This window comes from Lynx canadensis, chromosome X, assembly GCF_007474595.2.
Source record: "Lynx canadensis isolate LIC74 chromosome X, mLynCan4.pri.v2, whole genome shotgun sequence".
Lineage (NCBI taxonomy): Eukaryota > Metazoa > Chordata > Mammalia > Carnivora > Felidae > Lynx > Lynx canadensis.
The window spans coordinates 94,763,114-94,784,789 of NC_044321.2; the positions used below are offsets into that span (position 1 = coordinate 94,763,114).

General features: G+C 46.2%; 1 long non-coding RNA gene across 2 annotated transcripts in view; it reads left to right on the forward strand.

Annotated features, from left to right (window-relative positions):
• Positions 1-4,432: 4,432 nt before the first annotated feature.
• LOC115507493 overlaps positions 4,433-21,676 on the forward strand; it is an 80,150-nt gene continuing 62,906 nt past the window's right edge. For both annotated transcript variants that reach the window (XR_004343230.1, XR_003966670.1), the window contains exons 1-2: positions 4,433-4,563; positions 16,384-16,460. This is a non-coding gene — a long non-coding RNA (uncharacterized LOC115507493). The remainder of the gene's footprint in view (positions 4,564-16,383; positions 16,461-21,676) is intronic.

The window sequence follows — 21,676 nt, forward strand, 5'->3', positions numbered from 1 at the left end:
TCCCCGTCACTCCATGTGCATCTGCAAATATTAAAAAACAGCTGCCCCGGGGGCGCCTGGGTGGCTCAGTTGGTCGAGCGCCCAACTCGTGATTTCGGCTCAGGTCTTGATCTCACGGTTCCCGAGTTCGAGCCCTGCATCGGGCTCCGCTCCCACCCTCCCTCTCTCTGCCCCTTCCCTGCTCTCTGTCTCTCTTTCAAAATAAATAAATAAATAACCCAACTGCCCGGTAAAATATGAATGTTTGGGGTACTGTTTGCTATTTTCCTTATAATAAAGAATAATCAAGAGTAATGACAATAACAATGAATATATTTTCAGTTGTTATGTGTCGAACATGTCAATAATACAGTAAGAATTACTAACCTCATTTTAGAGGATATAAATGAGTCTCAGTAAGAGATCGCCACAGGATAAGGCTATATAGCAGTAAACAGATGGTAAGCCCGGAACCAAAGCCTGTGAACTTCCCATCATATATTTCCAAGGAAAAGTACTGACATTATTGAGAAAAAACTGTATCACAGTGGAAGACCGGTTATTGGGGCAGGGGTGATAGGCAGATACAAATATTTGACCAGTTTCCTGTCCGTTAAGCAGAGGTTACAGCTGTCTGAGAATTTGGAAGTAAAAGAACTTAAATTTTGGGGCTCCTGGGTGAGTCAGTCAGTCAGTTAAGCATGTGACTCTTGATTTTGGCTCAGGTTGTGATGTTACGGTTTGTGAGCCTGCTTGGGATTTTATTTCTCTGCCCCTCCCCTGCTCGTGCACCCCCTCCCCCAAATAAATAAATCAACATTAAAAAAAAGAACTTAAATTTTATTAGAGGGAACGTGATGAGGGGTGATTACATTTTTTAAAGTTTATTTCCTTTTTTTTTTTTTTAGTAATCTCTACACCCAACATGGGGTTCAAACTCATGACCCCCAGATCAAGAGTTGCATGCTCCTTCAACTGAGCCAGCCAGGTGCCCCGATGAAGGTTGATTTTAAATATCCTGGATAAACCAATATCTAATTTAGCTCAAGAAAACATAATTGAAAATAGAATCTTTTGGGGGCACCTGGGTAGCTCAGTTGGTTAAGCAACTGACTTCGGCTCAGGTCATGATCTCACGGCCCATGAGTTCGAGCCCCGCGTCGGGCTCTGTGCTGACAGCTCGGAGCCTGGAGCCTGCTTCAGATGCTGTGTCTCCCTCTCTCTCTGTCCCTCCCCTGCTCGTGCTCTCTCTCTCTGTCTCAAAAAAAAAAAAAAAAATTGGAAAAAATTTAAAAAATAAAATAAAATCTCTTTGGTATCATTCATACCTGACACTTAAGAGACGACATACAAACTTTTTCCTTCACTGCCGGCCAGAATGTTTTGTAAAACTATTTTATTTATTAAATAATTTGAGCTGTTATAAAAGTAGGATGTTCAGAACGACACAAGAGTATGTAAAAGATTTTGAATGGTTAAGATTTAAATAGCTATTTAAATAGCTATTAAAATATACAGGAAGAGCAAATAAAGTATAGGTAAGCATTGAATCTTTCGGCATATTCCTTTTTTTTTTTTTTTAGTTTATTTATTTTGAGAGAGAGCATAGGAGGGGCAGAGAGAGAGAGAGGGAGAGAGAGAGAATCCCAAGCAGGCTCCGCACCCTCAGTGCAGAGCCCGATGCGGGGCTCGAACTCACGAACCCGGGAGATCACGACCCAAGCCGAAACCAAGAGTCGGATGCTTAACCGACTGAGCCACCCAGGGGCCCCTGGCATATTTCTTTTAAAATGTTTTTCTAGGGGCGCCTGGGTGGCTCAGTCGGATGAGCGTCTGACTTTGGCTCAGGTCATGATCTCGCGGTCTGTGAGTTCGAGCCCCGCATCGGGCTCTGTGCTGACAGTTCAGAGCCTGGAGCCTGCTTCGGATTCTGTGTCTCCTTCTCTCTCTACCCCTCCCCTGCTCCCTCCCTCTCTGTCTCTCAAAAATTAATAAACATTAAAAAATTTTTAAATGTGTTTCCTACTCTGTGAGTGTACATACATACATAATTTACTTTATTGAGGTTATGCTCTTTGTATAGTTTTACACATTCATAGCTACAATGGTTTTGTTCTTTTTCTAATGATAAATGGAATAATTTCAAGGGCAGAAATTAAAGCTGGCTTGTAAGAAGAGGAGTGAGTGTGTGGGGGGGGGGCAGTAAAGTCTAAGCAAGTATAAAAACATACAAAAAAACCCAAACAACCCTACAAGCAATAAACACTGTTGTTACTGCCTGACAAATACTGAGCATTCGTTGTAGTAAGTAGGAATGTTGTCCTAGGAAAAGCAATGAATTTATTAGAATTAACTGGTGGAAACTTCTGCAAATAACAAGGGACAGGCATTATTATAAAATCTGAAACAGTAAGAAAATGATAAAACTCTTTTGGGCACTCTCTTCGAAGATTTGAATGGAAGGAGAGACTTCAAGCTTAGCTATAGGATGGTGGAGTGCCCGTGGAAAGAACTGGCTTCTCACGGGGGATGATGTGACGACCCCAGGATTAGCAACCTTAGCAACTGGGGCTCAGGAAAGGGATAAGAGCTTCAAAGGGCATGAAACCTACACACCCCACCTTTGTGGTCAGAAAAGCCACGAACAGGAAGTTTAAGAGGCCTCAGAGGAGCCCAGTGATTCCAGCGGAAGGTCTTGAGCTCTAGTGAGGAGGTCCCAGCTTCCCCAGGGGATCTCTGCGGGGCTCGGGGATGGAGGCTGTCAAATGCTGACTCCTGAAATACCACCAACACTACCTGTGGATTTGACAAAGCGGAATGCATTCCTTACCTTGGTCAGGGAGAACCCCACCTCCCAAAGTTGTGATAGCGTTTCAGGGAGGAAAGGAAAGGTCAGAATTTACTGAGAAATGCAGGTCTGATTTAAGGCAGAGAGGGTCTTTCAACACAGAGACTTGATTACGATTGGATAAGGATCATGATGTCAACAGGCTCGGACTGGTGGAAGCAGCAAGGGAGGATTTTGAGAAAAGGGAAGGATTTGAACAGTGCAAACTGTTGCTGCTTTTCCGCTGAAGAGTTGACGGTACTCTGGGAAAGTTCCTGTAATGAAGAAACTTTTGCCTGGCCAGGACCGTCCTGGGAAAGAAATTCACATGAAGACAGCGGACTAGCCAAGTCCTGTTGATGTAGCCAGTACCCGTGCGGTTTTATTTCTCAGGGTCGAGGCTGAGTGTGGCAACAGACTGTCTTAATTCTCATATATTTACCATTTTTATGAACAACTCACCTTAGGTATGTGTTTATTTTGTGGTGGTGAAATTCTTCTGTTTCCCTGAATCTCGAGAAAAAATGACCCCTATTCTTAGGTGTCTGCTAAGCCCGGAGGAACAATTTACATAACTAGCTTTTCACCAGTCTGCCGAACCTGTTAGGTATGTTAAAACCCAAAATTCAACTGAGGAAATTTTAAAGATCTTATTGGCTTTCTTTAACGATTCACCGTTTGGGCAGCATTCCATCTAGCAGACAGAAAGAAGCTTGGAGGAGCTGTACAAAATGAAAGGCTTTTTTTTTTTTACACCGAAGGGAGCAGGAACAAGGAAGACACTAGCAAAAAGTGGACTGGATGTGGGGAGGTCGCTTTCCTTTAGGGGATGGCAGGTTGGCCCGGCTACTTCACTGGTACTGACCAGGTGATTCCCCACTGCTTTAGGATTCCATTTCTGGGAGAGGCTGAAGCCCAAATTAAGTCTGGGTTTGGTGACACAACCACCCTCCCCCCCCCCCCCCCGCGTCCAAGCTTAGCATAAGCGACTCCATTGCGGGATGGCTGTCTTATTTTTAACAGGTGGATTCTTTTATTTAGTCCTCCCAAACACCTCCTCAAGCTATTATTATCCCTATTTTATAGAGGAGGAAACTGAGGCTCAGGGAGGTAATGAGCTCACATCCAAGCACCTGCAAATACATTCTTTTCAGGAGCATCAAGAAAGGCCCACCTTCAACCAACCTGCCTTATTCTGTTCCATTTTTGCAGAAGGGAGCTGAGGTCCAGGTTCAAGACAATCATTGGGCCCCTCAGCCCTCTTCGGGGTCCCTGGGGAGAAGGAAGGCAGGGTGGAAGGCAAAGGCCTTCAGAGACGCCAGTTTGGGTCTGGGTGGGCTCCCCTCGGCGTCCTGCACCGCCGGGGGGGGGGGGGGGCGGCCCGCGGCGATCAATGCCACCCCTACCCCTACCCCACCCTCCCCCGCAGAGGCCTCACCTGCCTCTGCACCGGAAGCCGGCCCGCGCCGGTCCCCGCGGCCGTGCCCGCCGCTGGTCACCAGGGGGCGCTGTGCGCCACAACCTCGGGCGCAGAGGGGCGGTGGCCACGTGACCGGACAACCGCGCGCCGGGTCCCGGGTCCCGGCGTCCGCCCGGTGGCCCCCGCCAGCTGCGGGCGCACTCGGCCTGCTTCCCGCCCCCCCCCCCCCTTCTCCTAACGCTCCGCGCGGGCCACTCGGGGGTGGTGCGGCGGCGACGGCGACTCCGGTCCGGGCTCCATGACCTGTAACCTCCCGGGGACGCTGACGAGCAGCCGCGTGAGTTTCCCGGGCACCAGGAGACGCCTCACTCCGGCTTTGTGGCCGGTTTGGCCCTCCCCGCAAGGCAAAGGGGGGGGCTCGGTGCCAGGCTTTCCCCTAGCTCGGAGAGGTGCTGTCACATCCCGTCGCACCTCCCCGCCGCCCTTGGAGGGACGCGCTGTCCCCTGGAGGACCCCATGGGAGCGCGCCCAGCGCCGGGGGTGGGGGGCGAGTTTGGATCATGTGGCTGCTCTGGCGGGACCTCCTTGCCCAATAAGCACTGAGCAAATCACCCCCGCCCCGTACCCCCAAATCGACATTTTCACGGATATGCCCCGATGGGACATTCACTTGGTCGTGAACGGGGGCTTGAGAGTTGCAAAAAGTGACTACGTCTCTCACTTGGAGTAGGGACTTCAGGGACGCTCCCGCTTGACCTGGCAGAGGCCGCGGGGTCGCCCGCATTACACGCTTGCAACACTCAGCCGGAAACGCATCGTACACCTCAAGATGTCTTACAGTTACACACACACACACACACACACACACACACACACACACACACACACCTCTCTGCCGACTTTGATGTCTCTATCAGCACACCCCCCAGCCCCAACCGACAAAAATGCCTGAGAAACTGCATTCACCACCGTCCTTACCAGGTCTTGTAGTGGGGGTAGTCCAGCTGGGGGAGGGGGGGTTAATTTAGAGAGAGATTCAATAATGTGATAGATTGAGGGGTTTTCAAAAGAGCGTTACGCTTTGCACGCTAGAAACTTCACTCATTTTTTTAAAATTTTTTTTAACGTTGTATTTATTTTTGAGACAGGGAGAGACAGAGCATGAACGGGGGAGGGTCAGAGAGAGGGAGACACAGAATCCAAAGCAGGCTCCAGGCTCTGAGCCGTCAGCCCAGAGCCCGACGCGGGGCTCGAACTCACGGACCGCGAGATCGTGACCTGAGCCGAAGTCGGCCGCTTAACCGACTGAGCCACCCAGGCGCCCTGAAACTTCACTCATTTTAAGTGTACAATTATTTTTAGTAAATTGGCAGAGTTGCGCACCTGTCAGCACATTCTGGTTTTAGAGTATTTTCATCCCCAGCCACCCCGGAGCAAATGCCCATAAAGCTGTCTGCAGTTAATCTCCCCTCCGACCTCTAGCCCTAAGCAACCATTTATCCCTCTTCTGGCTCTATATAGTTGCTTTTTCTGGACAGTTCATATGAATGGAATCATACACTATGTGGTCTTTGGGGACTGGCTTCTTTCACCTAGCGTGATGTTTTCTAGTTTCATCTGTGTTGTAGCACTTACCAGCATGTAATTCCTTTCTATAGCTGAATGATATTCAATGGTGTGGATATACCACATTTGTTTCTCCATTTATCAGTCAATGGACAATTGGGTTGCTTTCATTTTTCGGTTATTAAGAGTGATGCAATAATTGAGAACATTTGTGTGGACATGTGTTTTCAATTCTCTTGCTTTCGCTGCCCTTTCTTTGCTGGTGTTTCCCCTTAACACCCTTTGCCGACCTCTATCACAACACTTTGCACACTGCCCTGCGAATGAATTTGAATTCATTCTCTGACTCTCCACTAGAGAAGGCAAGGACCATGTGCACCCATTCCCTGGGGTAGGAGTGGAATTTCTGGGTCCTCTATGGCAACTCTATGCTTAAGCTTTTTTATTTTTAGGAACTTCCGGGCTCTTTTCCAAAGTGTCTGCACCATTTAATGTTGCTAGTGGTAAATTATGAAGGTTCCAGTTTCTCCGTCTCCTCACCAACACTTGTTTTGTCTTTCGTTTGGTATCTCACTGTGATGTTCATTTGCCTAGATGGAGTGGTATTTGCTTAACTAGTTTCATTTTGCTTTAATGACTGGCTTTTTAAATGTTATCAAATCGAGTTGCTGAAATGAATAATACACAGCCCATCCGTGCAAGGAGCTCATGGCTCCAAGAGGGAGACAGAGGAACATAATCGTAGTACCGTGTGTTACCTGCTCTGATGGAACTGAGCACAGGCAGGCTGTCAGCACAGAGCCTGACGCGGGGCTTGAACCCACAAACCTTGAGACCATGACCTGAGCCGAAGTCGGTTGCTCAACTGACTGAGCCACCCAGGCGCCCTGCACTGATTTCTAAATTGGTCAGCCACATTAAATGGGAACACAGGGTTAATTATGAAAGCCACGGTCATAAGGCAACCTACCTTCTTGCAAGTTTAACCACAGAAGGCAGGCATTACCAACAGATACTAGGGTAACTGAAGCAAGACAAGATCATGCATTTTAAAGGAATGGCTAGGGAGTTGTCCTCGTTGGTACTTTAGTACCACATAACTTCAGTAGGCCAGAACCCAATTCTTTTTTTTTTTTTAATGTTTATTTTTGAGAGACAGAGACAGAGCATGAGCAGGGGAGGGCAGAGAGAGAGGGAGACACAGAATCCGAAGCAGGCTCCAGGCTCTGAGCTGTCAGCACAGAGCCTGATGTGGGGCCCGAGCTCACAAACTGTGAGATCATGACCTGAGCCGAAGTCAGACGCTCAACCGACCGAGCCACCCAGGCACCCCGGCCAGAACCCAATTCTAACTGTTCATTAAAAAGGATGTTGTAAGCCAATTTGACAATAAATTATATTAGGAAAAAAAAGAAAAAAAAAGGATGTTACTTTCACTCAAACGTACAAGGAAAAAGCCAAATCACAGACAAGCCGCATAGTATAAGACAGATCGGACAACTATGACCCACGAGCTAAGAACGTTTTATCAGATGAACATTTACAATCAGTTTGATCATGGGAACATGAACTTTCAACCACAATTAAACAAAATATTTTTCTTCTATTCCATTTTTTTCATCAGCAGACCTGTATTACAAAACCGTGCAATTAGTATATTTTTATCATCATATTGTATTATAAAGCCTAAAATATTTATTTTCCGCTCTTCACAGAAAAAGTTTGACAGCCCTTGGTTTAATAGAGTAAACAGCGAAACGGAAAGCAATTGCCACATACTTGCTGGGTGACCTTGGGAAGTCGCTTCACTTCTCTGGTCCTGATTTTTGTTATCTGTAAAATGGAGATAAAGGGTGATGGGTGGGTGAGATAAGCTCTAGGGTGAAACCCCCATTCCCCCAAGTTTTGTATTCATTAGTTAGTTATTAAGGCACCTGGGTGGCTTAGCTGGTTAAGAGCCTGATTCTTGATTTCGGCTCAAGTCAGGATCTCACGGTTCCTGAGTTCGAGCCCTGCATCGGGCTCCGCGCGCGGAGCCTGCTTGGGATTCCCACCCTCCCTCTCTCTGCCCCTTCCCTGCGCGCGCTCTCTCTCTCTCTCTCTCTCTCAAAATATATACATAAACATTAAAAAATAATTATGTAAACGTCTATTGAGATACTATCATGTATTAAGAACTGTTAAAGGCATTGGGGATACAGCAGGAAGCAAAACCCCTGTCCTGAAAAAGGATATTATTCCAAATGAAGAGACTTAAGATGCAATGTGTGGTCTGAGATTGGATCCTGATTTGAACAAGCTAGTGTTATAGGACACTTGGGGAAAAGTAGGGAAATTTGACTATGGATGGGTATTAGATGAGGTGAAAATTGACTAACACGAAATGGTAGAGGTGATTAACTGAAAAAAGCAGTTAGAAAGCATATGTACACGTATTATCTCATTTTGGTAGAAAGTGCATATACGTATTATGTAAACTTGGAGGAATTCTTGATCTGGAAGGATATATATAGTAAGGTCTTTTTTTTATTTTATTTTTTATTTTTATTAAGAAAAATTTTGGGGGGGGGGGGCGCCTGGGTGGCTCAGTCGGTTAAGCGTCCGACTTCGGCTCAGGTCATGATCTCATGGCTCGTAGGTTCGAGCCCCAGATCGGGCTCTGTGCTGACAGCTCAGGGCCTGGAGCCTGCTTCACATTCTGTGTCTCTCTCTCTCTCTGGCCCTCCTGCGCCTGTGCTCTTTCTCTCTCTCAAAAATAAATAAACATTAAAAGAATTTTTTAAAGTAAAAACATGAAAAATAACGTTTAATGTTTATTTTTGTCTAATTTCAATGTTTAAATGTTGATTTTTAAATAAAAATTAAAAAAAATTTTTTAATTTATTTTTGAGAGAGAGAAAGAGCACAAGCAGGGGAGGGGCAGAGAGAGAGGGAGACCCAGAATCTGAAGCAGGCTCCAGGCTCCCAGCTGTCAGCAGAGAGCCCGATGCTGGGCTCGAACCCACGAACCGCGAGATCGTGACCTGACGCTTAACTCGCTGAACCACCCAGGCGCCCCCTAATTTGTTTTTTTTTTAAGTTTTTTTAGAGAGAGAAAGAGTGCAAGTGGGGGAGAGGCAGAGGGAGAGATAGAGAGAGAGAGAGAGAGAGAGAGAGAGAGAACCCTAAGCAGGCTTCACGCCCAGCGCCGAGCTCTATGCAAGGCTCGATCTCATGATTGTGAGATCATGACCTGAGCTGAAATCAAGAGTCGGCCGCTCAACCGACTGAGCCACCCAGGCGCCCCCTATACTAAGCTCTTAATAGTGGTAATTTCCGGGTGGTGGGAATATAATGTTTCTGTTTTCTTATCTTTTCTAATTTTCTACATTGGACATTTACCGCTTTTGTAAAAATACAAGATTCTGTCTAATTGAAAAAAATCCTCTCTCTCTTCGTGGAATTGACATGCGAGTGCCTCTCGTAAGTGTTCACATGGCCGGATCTGTCACTTTTTATGGGGGAAACATCTATAAAAATGGAGGCTGCTCTTTCCCCCTGCAGGTAACAGGGCTAGAGAGGCAAATGATGGCAGTGTCCATCGAAGCACTGTTTAGGAGAGAACGTGCCCAATCTGATACCAGAGGTAGGTTTATCTCTCTTGTATCAGTGGACGCATTGATGTGATTCAGCATTTCAATCTTGTAACTACTTCTCTTATTCTAGGCCAGGGGTCCATAAACCCTGCCACCTATTTTAGTAAATAAAGTCTCATCGGAACACGGGCCCACTGATTTGTTTATGTGGTATCTATCACTGCTTTATTGCCCCGCAATGGCACGGTGGGGTAGGGGTGCAGAGACCATATCACCCCGAAAACTAAACGTATTTACTGCCTGGCCCTTGAAAGAAAAAGTGGGCGGAGCCCTGTTCTAGGCTGGCTGGAAGACCGCCTCAGTACGCAGGCCTGTGGGAGGGAATGCCCGGCTCCGCGTTAAATGAACAAACGTATGCTCCGATTTACAAACCTCGTTCTCTCCTGAGCTGGATTAGCGTGTGCCAGTATTCCCAATTCTGGATAATTCTAGGTTACTTACAGTATTGGGTTTCTCATCCTGCAAGGCTGAGGCGAAGGCCAGCCCGCAGGAAGACGGACGTGTCAGCGAGGTGAACGATAGCCTGTGAGCCCTATCACAACTGGCTAGTCGGTCTTCCCTTGATCTAGCTAAGATCTCCGTAGGCTTCACATTTGGTTCAAATGCCTCCTCCTCCCAGAAGCCCCCTCTGACTCCTCACCCTGATTTCACCGTCCCACGCCAGTGCTCCCACAGCACCCTGGCAGGCCTCTTTCATAACACTTAGCACCCTACCCCGTAAGCACGGATTCCTTCTCGGATTCTCCCCCAGAGAAGGCAAGGACCATGTGCACGCACTCTCTGGTGTAGCCCCTGAGCCCAGCCTGAAGCCTAGCATATGGTAGCTTCCTAGCCGCGCGTCCTTGGCCACGCGACTGCGCTGAGCCTCAGTTTTCTCGTCGGTAAAATGGGGACAATAGCAATAGTTGCTCCCCCGTAGTGTTGTGTGTGGGTATTAGCTATTCAGCGAACACTTAATGAATGAATGACATATAGGATATCACGCTGGACTGGGAATTGTGAAAGCCCCCAGCAGCAGGGTACGGTAACAGGTTGTTACGTTTAGTCTATATAGACCAGCAACGCACTTATCCTACATTGGGCCCCCGAACTGGAGTTGCGTTCATCCATCCCGTCAACACTTGTGGAGCGCCTACTGTGGGCCCAATACCGTGCCAGGTATTACGGATATACAGGGATATCCACAGTCTCCGCCCTCACGGAGATTACATTCTAGTGAGAGAGATGGGCCAGTTTACAAACTGATATAGAATCTGTTACGGACTGTGCTCAACGTAAAGAAAATACATAGGCCAAACCACAGTTACCGAGACGGGCTGTTATCTATGTGGCGATCCAGGAGAACTCCTTTAAAGAGGTGACATTCGAGGGGAGACTGGAAGAATGAGCCAACCATGAGAGGAGCTGGAGAAAGAATATTCTAGGCGGAGAAAGAGTAAGTGCAAAGGCTTGAAGCCGTAAAGGATTTGGCAGAGTCGAGGAGATGGAAAGAGGCAAAGGAGGCCAGAGGGTGAAGAGGTGGGGCTCATTCTAAGAAGAGAGGGCAGCTGTTTTCATGATTGTAAGAAGGCGAATTCCAAGATCTGTCACTCTGCGTTTTTAAAAACTTAAGCAAATATCTGTGTGGGAGAATGATGGCCTCCCCCAAAGGGGTTCACATACTAAACCCCAGAACTGAGTGCCCTGCTTTACATGACAGAAGGGACTTCGCAACTGTGATTAAGTTAAGGATGGAGACCTGAGGGCATTCCCCTGGCGGTCCGGTAGGATTACAAGGGTCCTTTCCTTGTAAGAGGAAGACGGAAGGGGCTCAGAGGACAGAGGTTTGCAGATGGCAGCAGGGCTCACAGAGAGGTCTGAAGATGCTGTGTTGCTGGCCAGAAGGTGGAAGAAGGGTCCATAGCCGAGGAATGTAGGCAGCGCATAGAGGCTGGAAAGACAAGGGGTTAGATTCTCCGGTAAAGCCCCCAGAAAGAACACAGCCCTGCTGACGCCTGCAGCTTTAGCCTCGTGAATCTCATTCTGGACTTCGGACCTTCAAAACGGCAATCTAATACATTTATGGCATTCTGAGCCCCCGAATTTGTGGTCACTGGTTACGGGAGCCATGGAAAGCCAATACTCCTTGTGTGGAAAGATACACCAAAAAGTAATGCGGTTGGGAATTGGCAGGGGTGGATGGGAAGAGGGTAGAAAGGGCAGGGAATGAGGTAGGAGGGATGGGAACTGTTCTTTTGTATTGAGTTCTGATTTCTAGGACTATGTTAATGTTTCACATACTAAAAAGGAAGGGAGGGAGGGAGGGAGGGAGGGTGGGTGACAAGGGAACCCAAAATGGAATATGGACAGAAACAAAGGAACTAACTGTATTACAAATGAATAACAGACGTAATGAAGGAGTGGGCGAAAATAACTAACCCGAGTGTTATGGGCTGAAATGTGTCCCCTCAAAATTCATGTGTTGAAGCGCTAACCTTCAGTGTGACGGTATTTGCCAGTAGGGCCTTTAAGGGTGTAATTAACATTAGGGGCGCCTGGGTGGCTCAGTCGGTTGAGTGTTCGAGTCTTGATTTTGGCTCAGGTCACGATCTCACAGTTCGCGAGATCGAGCCCCATGTCGGGCTCTGCGGTGACAGCATGGAGTCTACTTGTAATTCTCTCTCCCTCTCTCTCTGTCCCTCCCCTGCTCGCTCGCTCTCTCTCTCTCTCTCTCAAAATAAAGAAATAAACATTAAAAAAGGTTGTAATTAACATTAAGCGAAGTCATAAGGGTGGGGCCCTAATCCAATATGACCAGTCTCTATAGGAAAAGGAAGGGATTGCAGGATATGCACAGAGAAAAATTCGTGTGAGGACGCAGTGAGAAGGCGGCCATCTGCAAGCCAAGGAGAGAGTCCTCAGGAGAAACAAACCTTGCTGACCCCTTGATCTTGGACTTCTAGCCTAGAGAAGTGTGAGAAATAAATTTCTACTGTTTAAGTCACCCATCTGGGGTGTTTAGTTTTGTCAGCCCGAGCAGACTGATGCACTAAATAACTTCGGAAAAGAGTATTTTGACTATGTGCTCTACAGTAGTCGTTCTCAAACTTTGGGGTGCGTCAGAGTCACCTGGGGAGCTTGTTGAAGAGCTCTGGGTGACAATCTCCACCTCCAGCATTTCTCATTCAGTAGGTCCAGGGTGGAGCTCAAGAATTTACATTTCTTTTAAAAAATTTTTTTTTTAACGTTTCATTTTATTTTTTGAGAGACAGCATGAGCAGGGGAGGGGCAGGGGAGGGGGGAGACACAGAATCCAAAGCAGGCTGCAGGCTCCCAGCTGTCAGCACACAGCCTGATGGGAGGCTCGAACCCACAAATACGAGATCATGACCTGAGCCGAAGTTGGATGCTCAGCCGGCTGAGCCACCCAAGATACCCCAAGAATTTGCATTTCCAGCAAGTCCTCAGATGCAGCTAATGATGCTGGTTCAGGGACCACACTTCGAGAACCGCTGTTCTAAGGCTCAAGACAAAAAAAAAAATCACCCCAAAACCGTAAGTAAATACTGTACTCTAGATAGTAGGTGTGTTTTCCACAGGAGTGGGTTGGCAATTCTGAATCTACTTTATGTATATTCTAGTATTGAGCAAAGAATACATTGTGAATAAGGAGAGCCAGACTTTACGCTTTTAGAGGAAGGAGTTACACATAAGAAGAGACAGGAGACTGGCAGTGATCAGAGGTATCAGTACGAATACGGTGTTTTACATGCGCACACCCACACCACACACTCACGCGGAGATAGATACGGAAATAGATAGAGTTGTTTGTATATATACATATGGTTCCTAGCTTTGTCTGCCGAGGAGGCTTAGAAGCAATGATGCCGCAATACCAATGGGCACACTAGACATTCAGATCTTGGTTTTAAAACCGCATTCTTGGGGCACCTGGGTGGCTCAGTCGGTTAAGTGTCTGACTCTTGATTTCGGCTCAGCTCATGATCTTAGGGTTGGTAAGTTTGAGCCCCGTGTCGGGCTCTGCGCTGTCAGCAAAGAGCCTGCTTGGGATTCTTTGTCTCCCCCTCTCTCTCTCTCTGCCCCTCCCTCTCCATTTCTCTCTCTCTCTCTCAAAAACATACAAATAAACTTAAAAAAAATAAAATAGCATTCTCTAGGGGCTCCTGGATGGCTCCATTGGTTGATTGTTCAACTCGTGATTTTGGCTCAGATCTGGATCCCAGATCATGGGATCGAGCCCCGCATCTGCCTCCATGCTGAGTGTGGAGCCTGCTTAAGATTCTCTCTCTGCTCTTCTCCCCAACTCACATGTGCTCTCTAATATATATATCATATATATGTTAGTATGATATACTATATATATTAGTATTTACTATAGTAATACTATAGTATTATATATCATATATGTACTAATCTATATATCGTATATATATGATATATATATATATATATGATGTATATATAGAATAGCACTCTCCAAATGAAAGGAACCAGAACTCTTGTAGAAACGGCCGATTCCTGGGCTGGGACAAGGAGACTATTAGGTGAGCTTGGAATGTCTTCCGTCGCCAGAAAGTAAGAAGGGCCATGGGGGTGTGTTAGAAAGGATGCAGGAGTCCATTTGAGGGGGTTTCCAATGCCGAAATCTGTGACAATGTAAGCAACAAGATGATTAATGACAGTAATGGATTATAAGCCATAGAGTAAAATAAGAATCCATGAGTCACACGAATATGAAGAAATAACTGAATAAGTGAATAAATGAGGGAGAAGGAAAAGCGCTTGTTTACAATAGCATTCCAATTAATAAAATGTAACAAGAATAATGAAAATAGAAACTTATTCGGCAAGCACCACAGTAATAACCATTTCAGGCAAGAATCGTCGAAGAATATTAAAATTAATGGACAAAAGTATGATGGAAACAGTGTATTTATATAGTTTTTAAACATCTCCCCACAAAATGCTTACTCATTACAAGGGGCAAAATAGGAATGCCACTGGGGAGAAACTGGGCAGACTACCCTAACCAACTGGTCAAAGTTAACATCACCAGTAATTGAACAAACTTCTACCATGTGCCTCTTGGTAGGATGCACTGAGAAGGACACAATATCATATCTGTAGTGTTTTGGGCAAAACACGTAACTGAAATAGAGACACGATGAACCATCAGATAAACCCCAAACTGAAACCAGCGGGTGCTTTTCAAAAGTATCATGGTGGGGCGCCTGGGTGGCGCAGTCGGTTGAGCGTCCGACTTCAGCCAGGTCACGATCTCGCGGTCTGTGAGTTCGAGCCCCGCGTCGGGCTCTGGGCTGATGGCTCAGAGCCTGGAGCCTGTTTCCGGTTCTGTGTCTCCCTCTCTCTCTGCCCCTCCCCCGTTCATGCTCTGTCTCTCTCTGTCCCAAAAATAAATAAACGTTGAAAAAAAAAAAAAGTATCATGGTAATTAAAGACAAAAAAAAAAAAAAAAAGACCAAGGAACTCTTCTAGATTAAAGGCGTCAAAGAAAACATATGTGATCCCCGACCAGAAAAAGGACATTGTTGGGGCAAATGGAGAAAATAAAATCCTGGCTATTGATTATAGAACTGCATGAATATTAATTTCTTGATTTATAATAGTGTACTGTGGTTATATAAGATGTTAATACTTGAGCAATCTGGGTGAGCAGACTCTTCGGACTGTTGTTGCAACTTTTTGGGGGGACGGGTAAGTCTGTAACATTTCAAAAGGAAAAGTTGAAAATGAAATGCGAGTTGTTTACCTCATCCCAAGATATCCCTGGGTGATCTGACTGCGGTGTGCGGGCGCGGCTTATAGAAGGTGCCAGTGACTAAGTGGGGAGACCAGTCAGGCGGCTGTTGCCCTGGACTGGGGTAGAGAGGATCGTGGCTCAGACTAGGGGGATGACGGTTGAGACGGAGAAGGCTGGATGGATTCAGGATGCGTTTTGGCATCTCCATGGGAAGGTCATTGCACAGGAGGGAATGGAGGGAGTGCCACTTTATTTTACCGTTAGATAAAATACAGGAGAGAATAGACCCCGCGATGTAAGTATCTCCATTCGATATTGTGGATTCAGAATCCTCTGGTATGTAAGCTGGAGAATTTATCGCGGACTTTGCATTTTATCTTCTTCTTCCCCATAGTTTTGAGTAGTGTTCCTCTCATCCAAGGGAAAACAAGGAAAGTGGCAGGGGGAGGGGGACTTCTTTGGTTCCTTCCTGTGTTTGCCTCTGGCAACGACTTTTCTCTTGAGAATCTTTGCTCTTTTTTTTGTTTTAATTTTTTTTTTAGTGTTTATTTATTTTTGAGAGAGAGAGAGACAGACAGACAGACAGACAGAGTGTGAGCGGGGGAGGGGCAGAGAGAGAGGGAGACACAGAACCCGAAGCAGGCTCCAGGCTCTGAGCTGTCAGCACAGAGCCTGACGCGGGGCTCGAACCCACGAACCGCGAGATCATGACCTGAGCCGAAGTCGGACGCTTAACCGACTGAGCCACCCAGGCACCCCTTGAATCTCTGCTCTTTTCAAGGAGGGGTTTCAGTTGTGTTGTCACCCAAATTGTGACATGTGCAGAGCCCCGTTGGCCTGCTTGGGTTTCCACATGATATACCCTTCCCTGCATTCAGGTCTTTACCTGGAATACTCTCTTATTAAAATTTTGTCAGGGTGCCTAGGTGGCTCAGTCGGTTAAGCATCCGACTCTTGATTTTGGCTCAGATCATGAGCTCACAGTTCGTGGGATCGAGCCCCGCATCAGGGTCTACACTGTGAGGTGCAGAGCCTGCTCAGGATTCTCTCTCCCTCTCTCTCTGCTCCTCCCCCATTCATATTCTCTCTCTCTCTCTCTGTCTCAGAATAAATAAATAAACTTAAAAAAAAATAAAAATAAGATAAAATTTCTTTTAAAAAATAAATAAAAATAAAATTTTGTCTGTCTTTCAAGGCTCAGCTCAAGAACCACCCCCTCCAAGTTGTCTTCCTGGATTTACTCGGCACCAAAGTTAGCCTTCTCTTTCCTGGGTAAGTCATAGCTCTTAATTTATTCCTCTTATTTGGCCCCCATTCTCTCATTCACAGTCATACCCACTGCTTTGTACTTGTTTGTATTCATGACTTACATCCTCTACCAGATTAAAAATTCCTTGGGGGTCGGTATTTACGTTGTTCAGCTTTCAGTGAATTTTTTTTCTCGTTTTCAGATTGCAGAAGAATTTCAACAGTAAAATAAGTTAGTAAGTTCCGCCATATGCTTTGAATCTAATCTTTAGTTTCCCTTATTTCTACTGAGGACTCTTTCTGTGAAATGTTGGAGTCCTTTTGTCCCCAGTGACCCTCCTTTATAACTTAAGAGACTGTTGCTCTAGGATTTTCTTTTCCATTGCTTTGTAGGCTGTCTTCCACCAGGGGGCGCTCCTTCCCACCTATAGGCGAATTGCTTTTTCTTTAGGAAGCAGAGGAAAGGAGACTTCATCAGGTAAAATAGCAAAACAGTGGAAACACAAAACAGTAGGAAATAGGAACTGAGCATCTCTTGGGATTTGACTTGGTCCCAGCCCTAGCTGGCTACTCAAATAGCATTTCACTTGCTATATTGTGTTTTGGTAGGATGCTGGCCTGTGCGTAGAGATTTCCCCCTTCCTAACCCACTTCATTTATTTCATCTACAAATATGTACTGAGTGTGCATTTTGCGTCAGGTATTATTGTAGATACTGAGGCTTCATCGGCGAACAAAACAGACCGAGTTCCTGACCCATGAAGCTTATGTTCATCTGGGGGCAATAGACAATAAATGAGATGAATACATACAATACACAGGATAGATAGAGATAGATAAATGCCAAAGAGGAAAAAAAAAAACAATTCATGGTCTTATTGGCCATTGTAAGAATTTTGACTTTGTCTTTGAGCGAGATAGGAAGCATTGGGGAATTCTGAGGAGAGGAGTGGTGTGGTTTGACGCATTTAAAAAGGATTGCTCTCGTGGTTGGTTGGTTGGTTTGTGGTGGTTTTTTTTTTTTTTTTTTTGGATAATAAGTTATCAGGGGACGAGCTTGGGTCAGGCTGCTGGCAGTGGAACTGGAGAGAAGTTGTTGGATTCTTGGATATATTTTGCAGGTAGAGCCAACCGAACCTGCTAAGAGATTAGGTGTAGGATGCTGGAGAAAGAGGACTCGAGGGAAACAGGGTCACCACGTTGCATAACATCAATGGCACTGAATGAAATGTGGCTGGCGCCCTCTGGAGTTGTGTAACACAGCAGTTTTGTTCGAGCTGCTCCCAAGGCGCCCCTCAAAGTCTAACCTACCAAGAACAAGGCTGGAAGTATATCAGAAGTTAGATTTTGAGGGGCGCCTGGGGGGCTCAGCCGGTTGAGCGGCCGTCTTCGGCTCAGGTCATGATCTCGCAGCTCGTGGGTTCGAGCCCCGCGTCGGGCTCTGTGCTGACCGCTGGGAGCCTGGCGCCGGCCTCACATTCTGTGCCTCCCTCTCTCTCTCTCTCTGCCCCTTCCCCGCTCATGCTTTGCCTGTTTCACTCTTTCTCTAAAAAATAAGTACACGTTAAAAAATTTTTCAAAGAGAATTTGTATTTTGAAAGAAATTGAAGACACAAGCAAATGGAAAGATATTCCATGCTCATGTATTGGGAGAATGAACATTTTAAAATGTCTATACCACTCAAAGCAATCTAGAGGGTCAGTCTAATCCCTATCAGAATTCCAATGGCATTTTTCAAAGAACTAGGACAAATAATCCTAAAATTTGTATGGAATTGCAAAAAAAAAAAAAAAACCCATATAGCCGAAGCAATCTTGAGAAGGAAGAACAAAACTGGAGACCTTGTGCCCCCCTATTGCTATATTACTATACTACAAAGCTGTAGTAATTGAAACGATATGGTACTGGCATAAAAACAGACATATAGATCAGTGGAGCAGGGTCAAGAGCCCAGATGAAAACCCACACATGTATGTTCAATTAATATACGGCAAAGGAGGCAAGGATATCCAATGGGAAAAGCGTATCTCTTCAATAAATGGTGTTGGGAAAACTGGACAGCCACATGCAAAACAATGAAACCTGGCCACTCTTATACCAGACACGCAAATGAACTCAAAATGGATTAAAGACGAATGTGAGACCTGAAACCCTAAAACTCCTGGAAGAAAACACAGGTAGTAGCTCCTTGTCGTAGGTCTTGGTGATGATTTTTTTTCACCTGGCACCCAGACGAAGAGCGATGAAAGCAAAAAGAAACAAGGGGGACTTCATCAAACGGAAAAGCTTCTGCACAGCAAAGGAAACCATTAACAAAATGAAAAGGCAATCTACTGCATGGGAGAAAATATGTACAAATCACATATCTGATAAGGGACTAATATCCCAAATATATACAAAGAACTCATACAACTCAGTAGCAAAAAGCATACCATCTAATTAAAAATTGCCATCATGGGTACCTGGGTGGCCCAATTGGTTGAGCATCTGACTCTTGATTTCGGCTCAGGTCATGATCTCACGGTTTGTGAGATTGAGCCCCGTGTCAACACAGAGCCTGCTTGGGGGGGGGGGGTCTCTCGCTCTCCTCTCTCTCTGCCCCCCCCCACTTGTGTGCTCTCTCTCTCTCTCCAAAAAATATTTTTTTTTTTAAATTTTTTTTTCCAACGTTTATTTATTTTTGGGACAGAGAGAGACAGAGCATGAACGGGGGAGGGGCAGAGAGAGAGAGGGAGACACAGAACCGGAAACAGGCTCCAGGCTCTGAGCCATCAGCCCAGAGCCCGACGCGGGGCTCGAACTCACGGACCGCGAGATCGTGACCTGGCTGAAGTCGGACGCTTAACCGACTGCGCCACCCAGGCGCCCCCAAAAAATATTTTTAAAAAGAATTTAAAAAAATAAAAACTGCCATTAGATCCGAATAGACATGTTTCCACAGAGGACATACAGATGACCCACAGGTATATGTAAAGACGGTCCACGTCACTCGTCATCGGGGAAGTGCAGATCAAAACCACAACGAGATGTCACCTCACGCTTGTCAGAAGGGCTAGCATTAAAAACACAAGAAATAACAAGTATAGGGGAGGATGTGGGGAGAAGGGAACCCTTGTCCATGGTTGGCGGGAATGCAGATTGGCGCGGCCGATATGAAAAACAGTATGGAGATTCCCTCAAAAAATTAACACAGCAAGTCCACTTTTGGGTATTTATCCAAAGAACACGAAAACACTAACTTGAAAAGGCAAACGCACCCCGTGTTCATTTCAGCAGTATTTACAATAGCCAAGATATGGTGGTGCCCGTCGGTGGATGAATGGATAAAGAAATTTGTGTGTGTATGTATATATAATATGAACATATATCGTCCAACCGTAGGAAAGAATAAAATCTTGCCGTTGGCAACAACGTGGATGGACCTTGAGGGCATTATGCTAAATGAAATAAGACAAATACCATATGATGTCACTTATATATGGAATCTAAAAAAAGGAAAACCCCCAAAACAAAAACTAAGCTCACAGATACAGAGAACAGATTGGTGGTGGCCAGAGGCGTGGGGTCAGGGTGGGATAAATGGATGAACTGGGTTTGTTTTTTTTTTTTTCAGTTTAAATAAACTGAAAAAACAACACCGTGGGAAGAACAGGCTTGGGGGTGTATCAGAAGTTACGTTTTGGATATGTTGAATTTGAGATGCCAGTTAGACATTTAAGTGGAGATACTGAGTAAGCTGTGGGACATGCAAGCCTGGCACTCATACGAGAGAGAGAGAGGGAGAGAGAGAGAGGGAGAGTGCATACAAATGGGGAGAGGGGCAGAGGGAGGGAGAGAGAATCCCAAGCAGGGGCTCGATCCCATAACCCTAGGATCATGACCCGAGCTGAATTCAAGAGTTGGACGCTCAACCGAATGAGCCACCCAGAAGCCCCTAGATAGTATTTAAAGCCCTGAGATGGATGATGAAGAGACACGAGAAGACCAGTAGAGCAGTTAAGAGAAGGGGACCAAGGACCCAGCCCTGGGACACTCCCACATTTAGAGGTTAGGGGGACAATGAGGACAAGCAAAGACGACTGACAAGATGTGGCCTGTACAGTGGAAGGAAAACCGGAAGAGAACGGTGTCGTGGAAATCAAGCGAAGAAGGTGCTTCAGGGAAGAGGGAACCATCAACTGTCAAAAGTATTTCTGGTCGGCCACGCAAGAGGAGGGCTGAGAATTCTCGATCGACTTTAGCAACATAGAGATCGCCCAGGACCTTGACAAAAGCCATTTCGGTGGACAGAAGCTTGAGTGGAGTGGGTTCGAGAGAGACGGGGAGGAGAAAAATTGTACACAGGGAACGTAGACACATCTGTTAAAGAGTTTTGCTGTAAAGAAGAGTGGAGATGGGGCGCCTGGGGGGCTCAGTCGGTTGAGCGTCCGACTTCGGCTCAGGTCATGATCTCGCGGTTCACTAGTTCCAGCCCCGCGTCGGGCTCCGTGCGGACAGCTCAGAGCCTGGACTTACTTCAGACTCTGTGTCTTCCTCTCTCTCTCTCTCTGCCCCTCCTCTGCTCACACTCTGTCAATGTCTCTCTTGAAAAATAAATAAAAACATTAAAAAAAAAAGAGTGGAGAAAGGGAGCAGTAAATGGTACGGAGTGTGGGATATTTAGCAGAGGTGTTCAGAATGGGAAGAATGGTTGGACGTTTGCCCCCAGAGTGCCCACTGGTTGTTGGGGTTTACTTGTCCTCATTCACCTGCATTTCTTGGCATAGTAGGCAGTAGTCCTCAGAGAAGCTAGAGGCTGAGGGAATGGAAGTTGCCAGCGGATTTGGGTAGAACAAACTCTAAGGAAGCCCCTGGAAAGCCTTTAATGAAACCGGACTTAGAACCCCCATGGTTAACAGAGGAGAGAATATCTCCACGTGTGGGGCAAAAAAATTGGAGCCGTGAGATCTGGCTGTTCTAAGTTGCCCACGTGGTGATTCCAGCCTCCTTTGCCAACCTTGGAGGGTCTGGCTTCAGTTACACTAAAGTGAGCCTGTGGGTCCCCTTCCGGAAACATGATCTATTGCACGGAAGGACGAGGAAAAGAGATCCCTACCGATACTTTGAGGACGACTAAACCCCAGGGCAGAGTTCTAACCAAGTGGGGAAACGGACTTAAGCATCCAGGCCACGGTTCCACGAATTATTCCCCTGTTCCTCGGTGAGAAGTCACCTCGGCACCAGAAGATGGGGTAGAGCC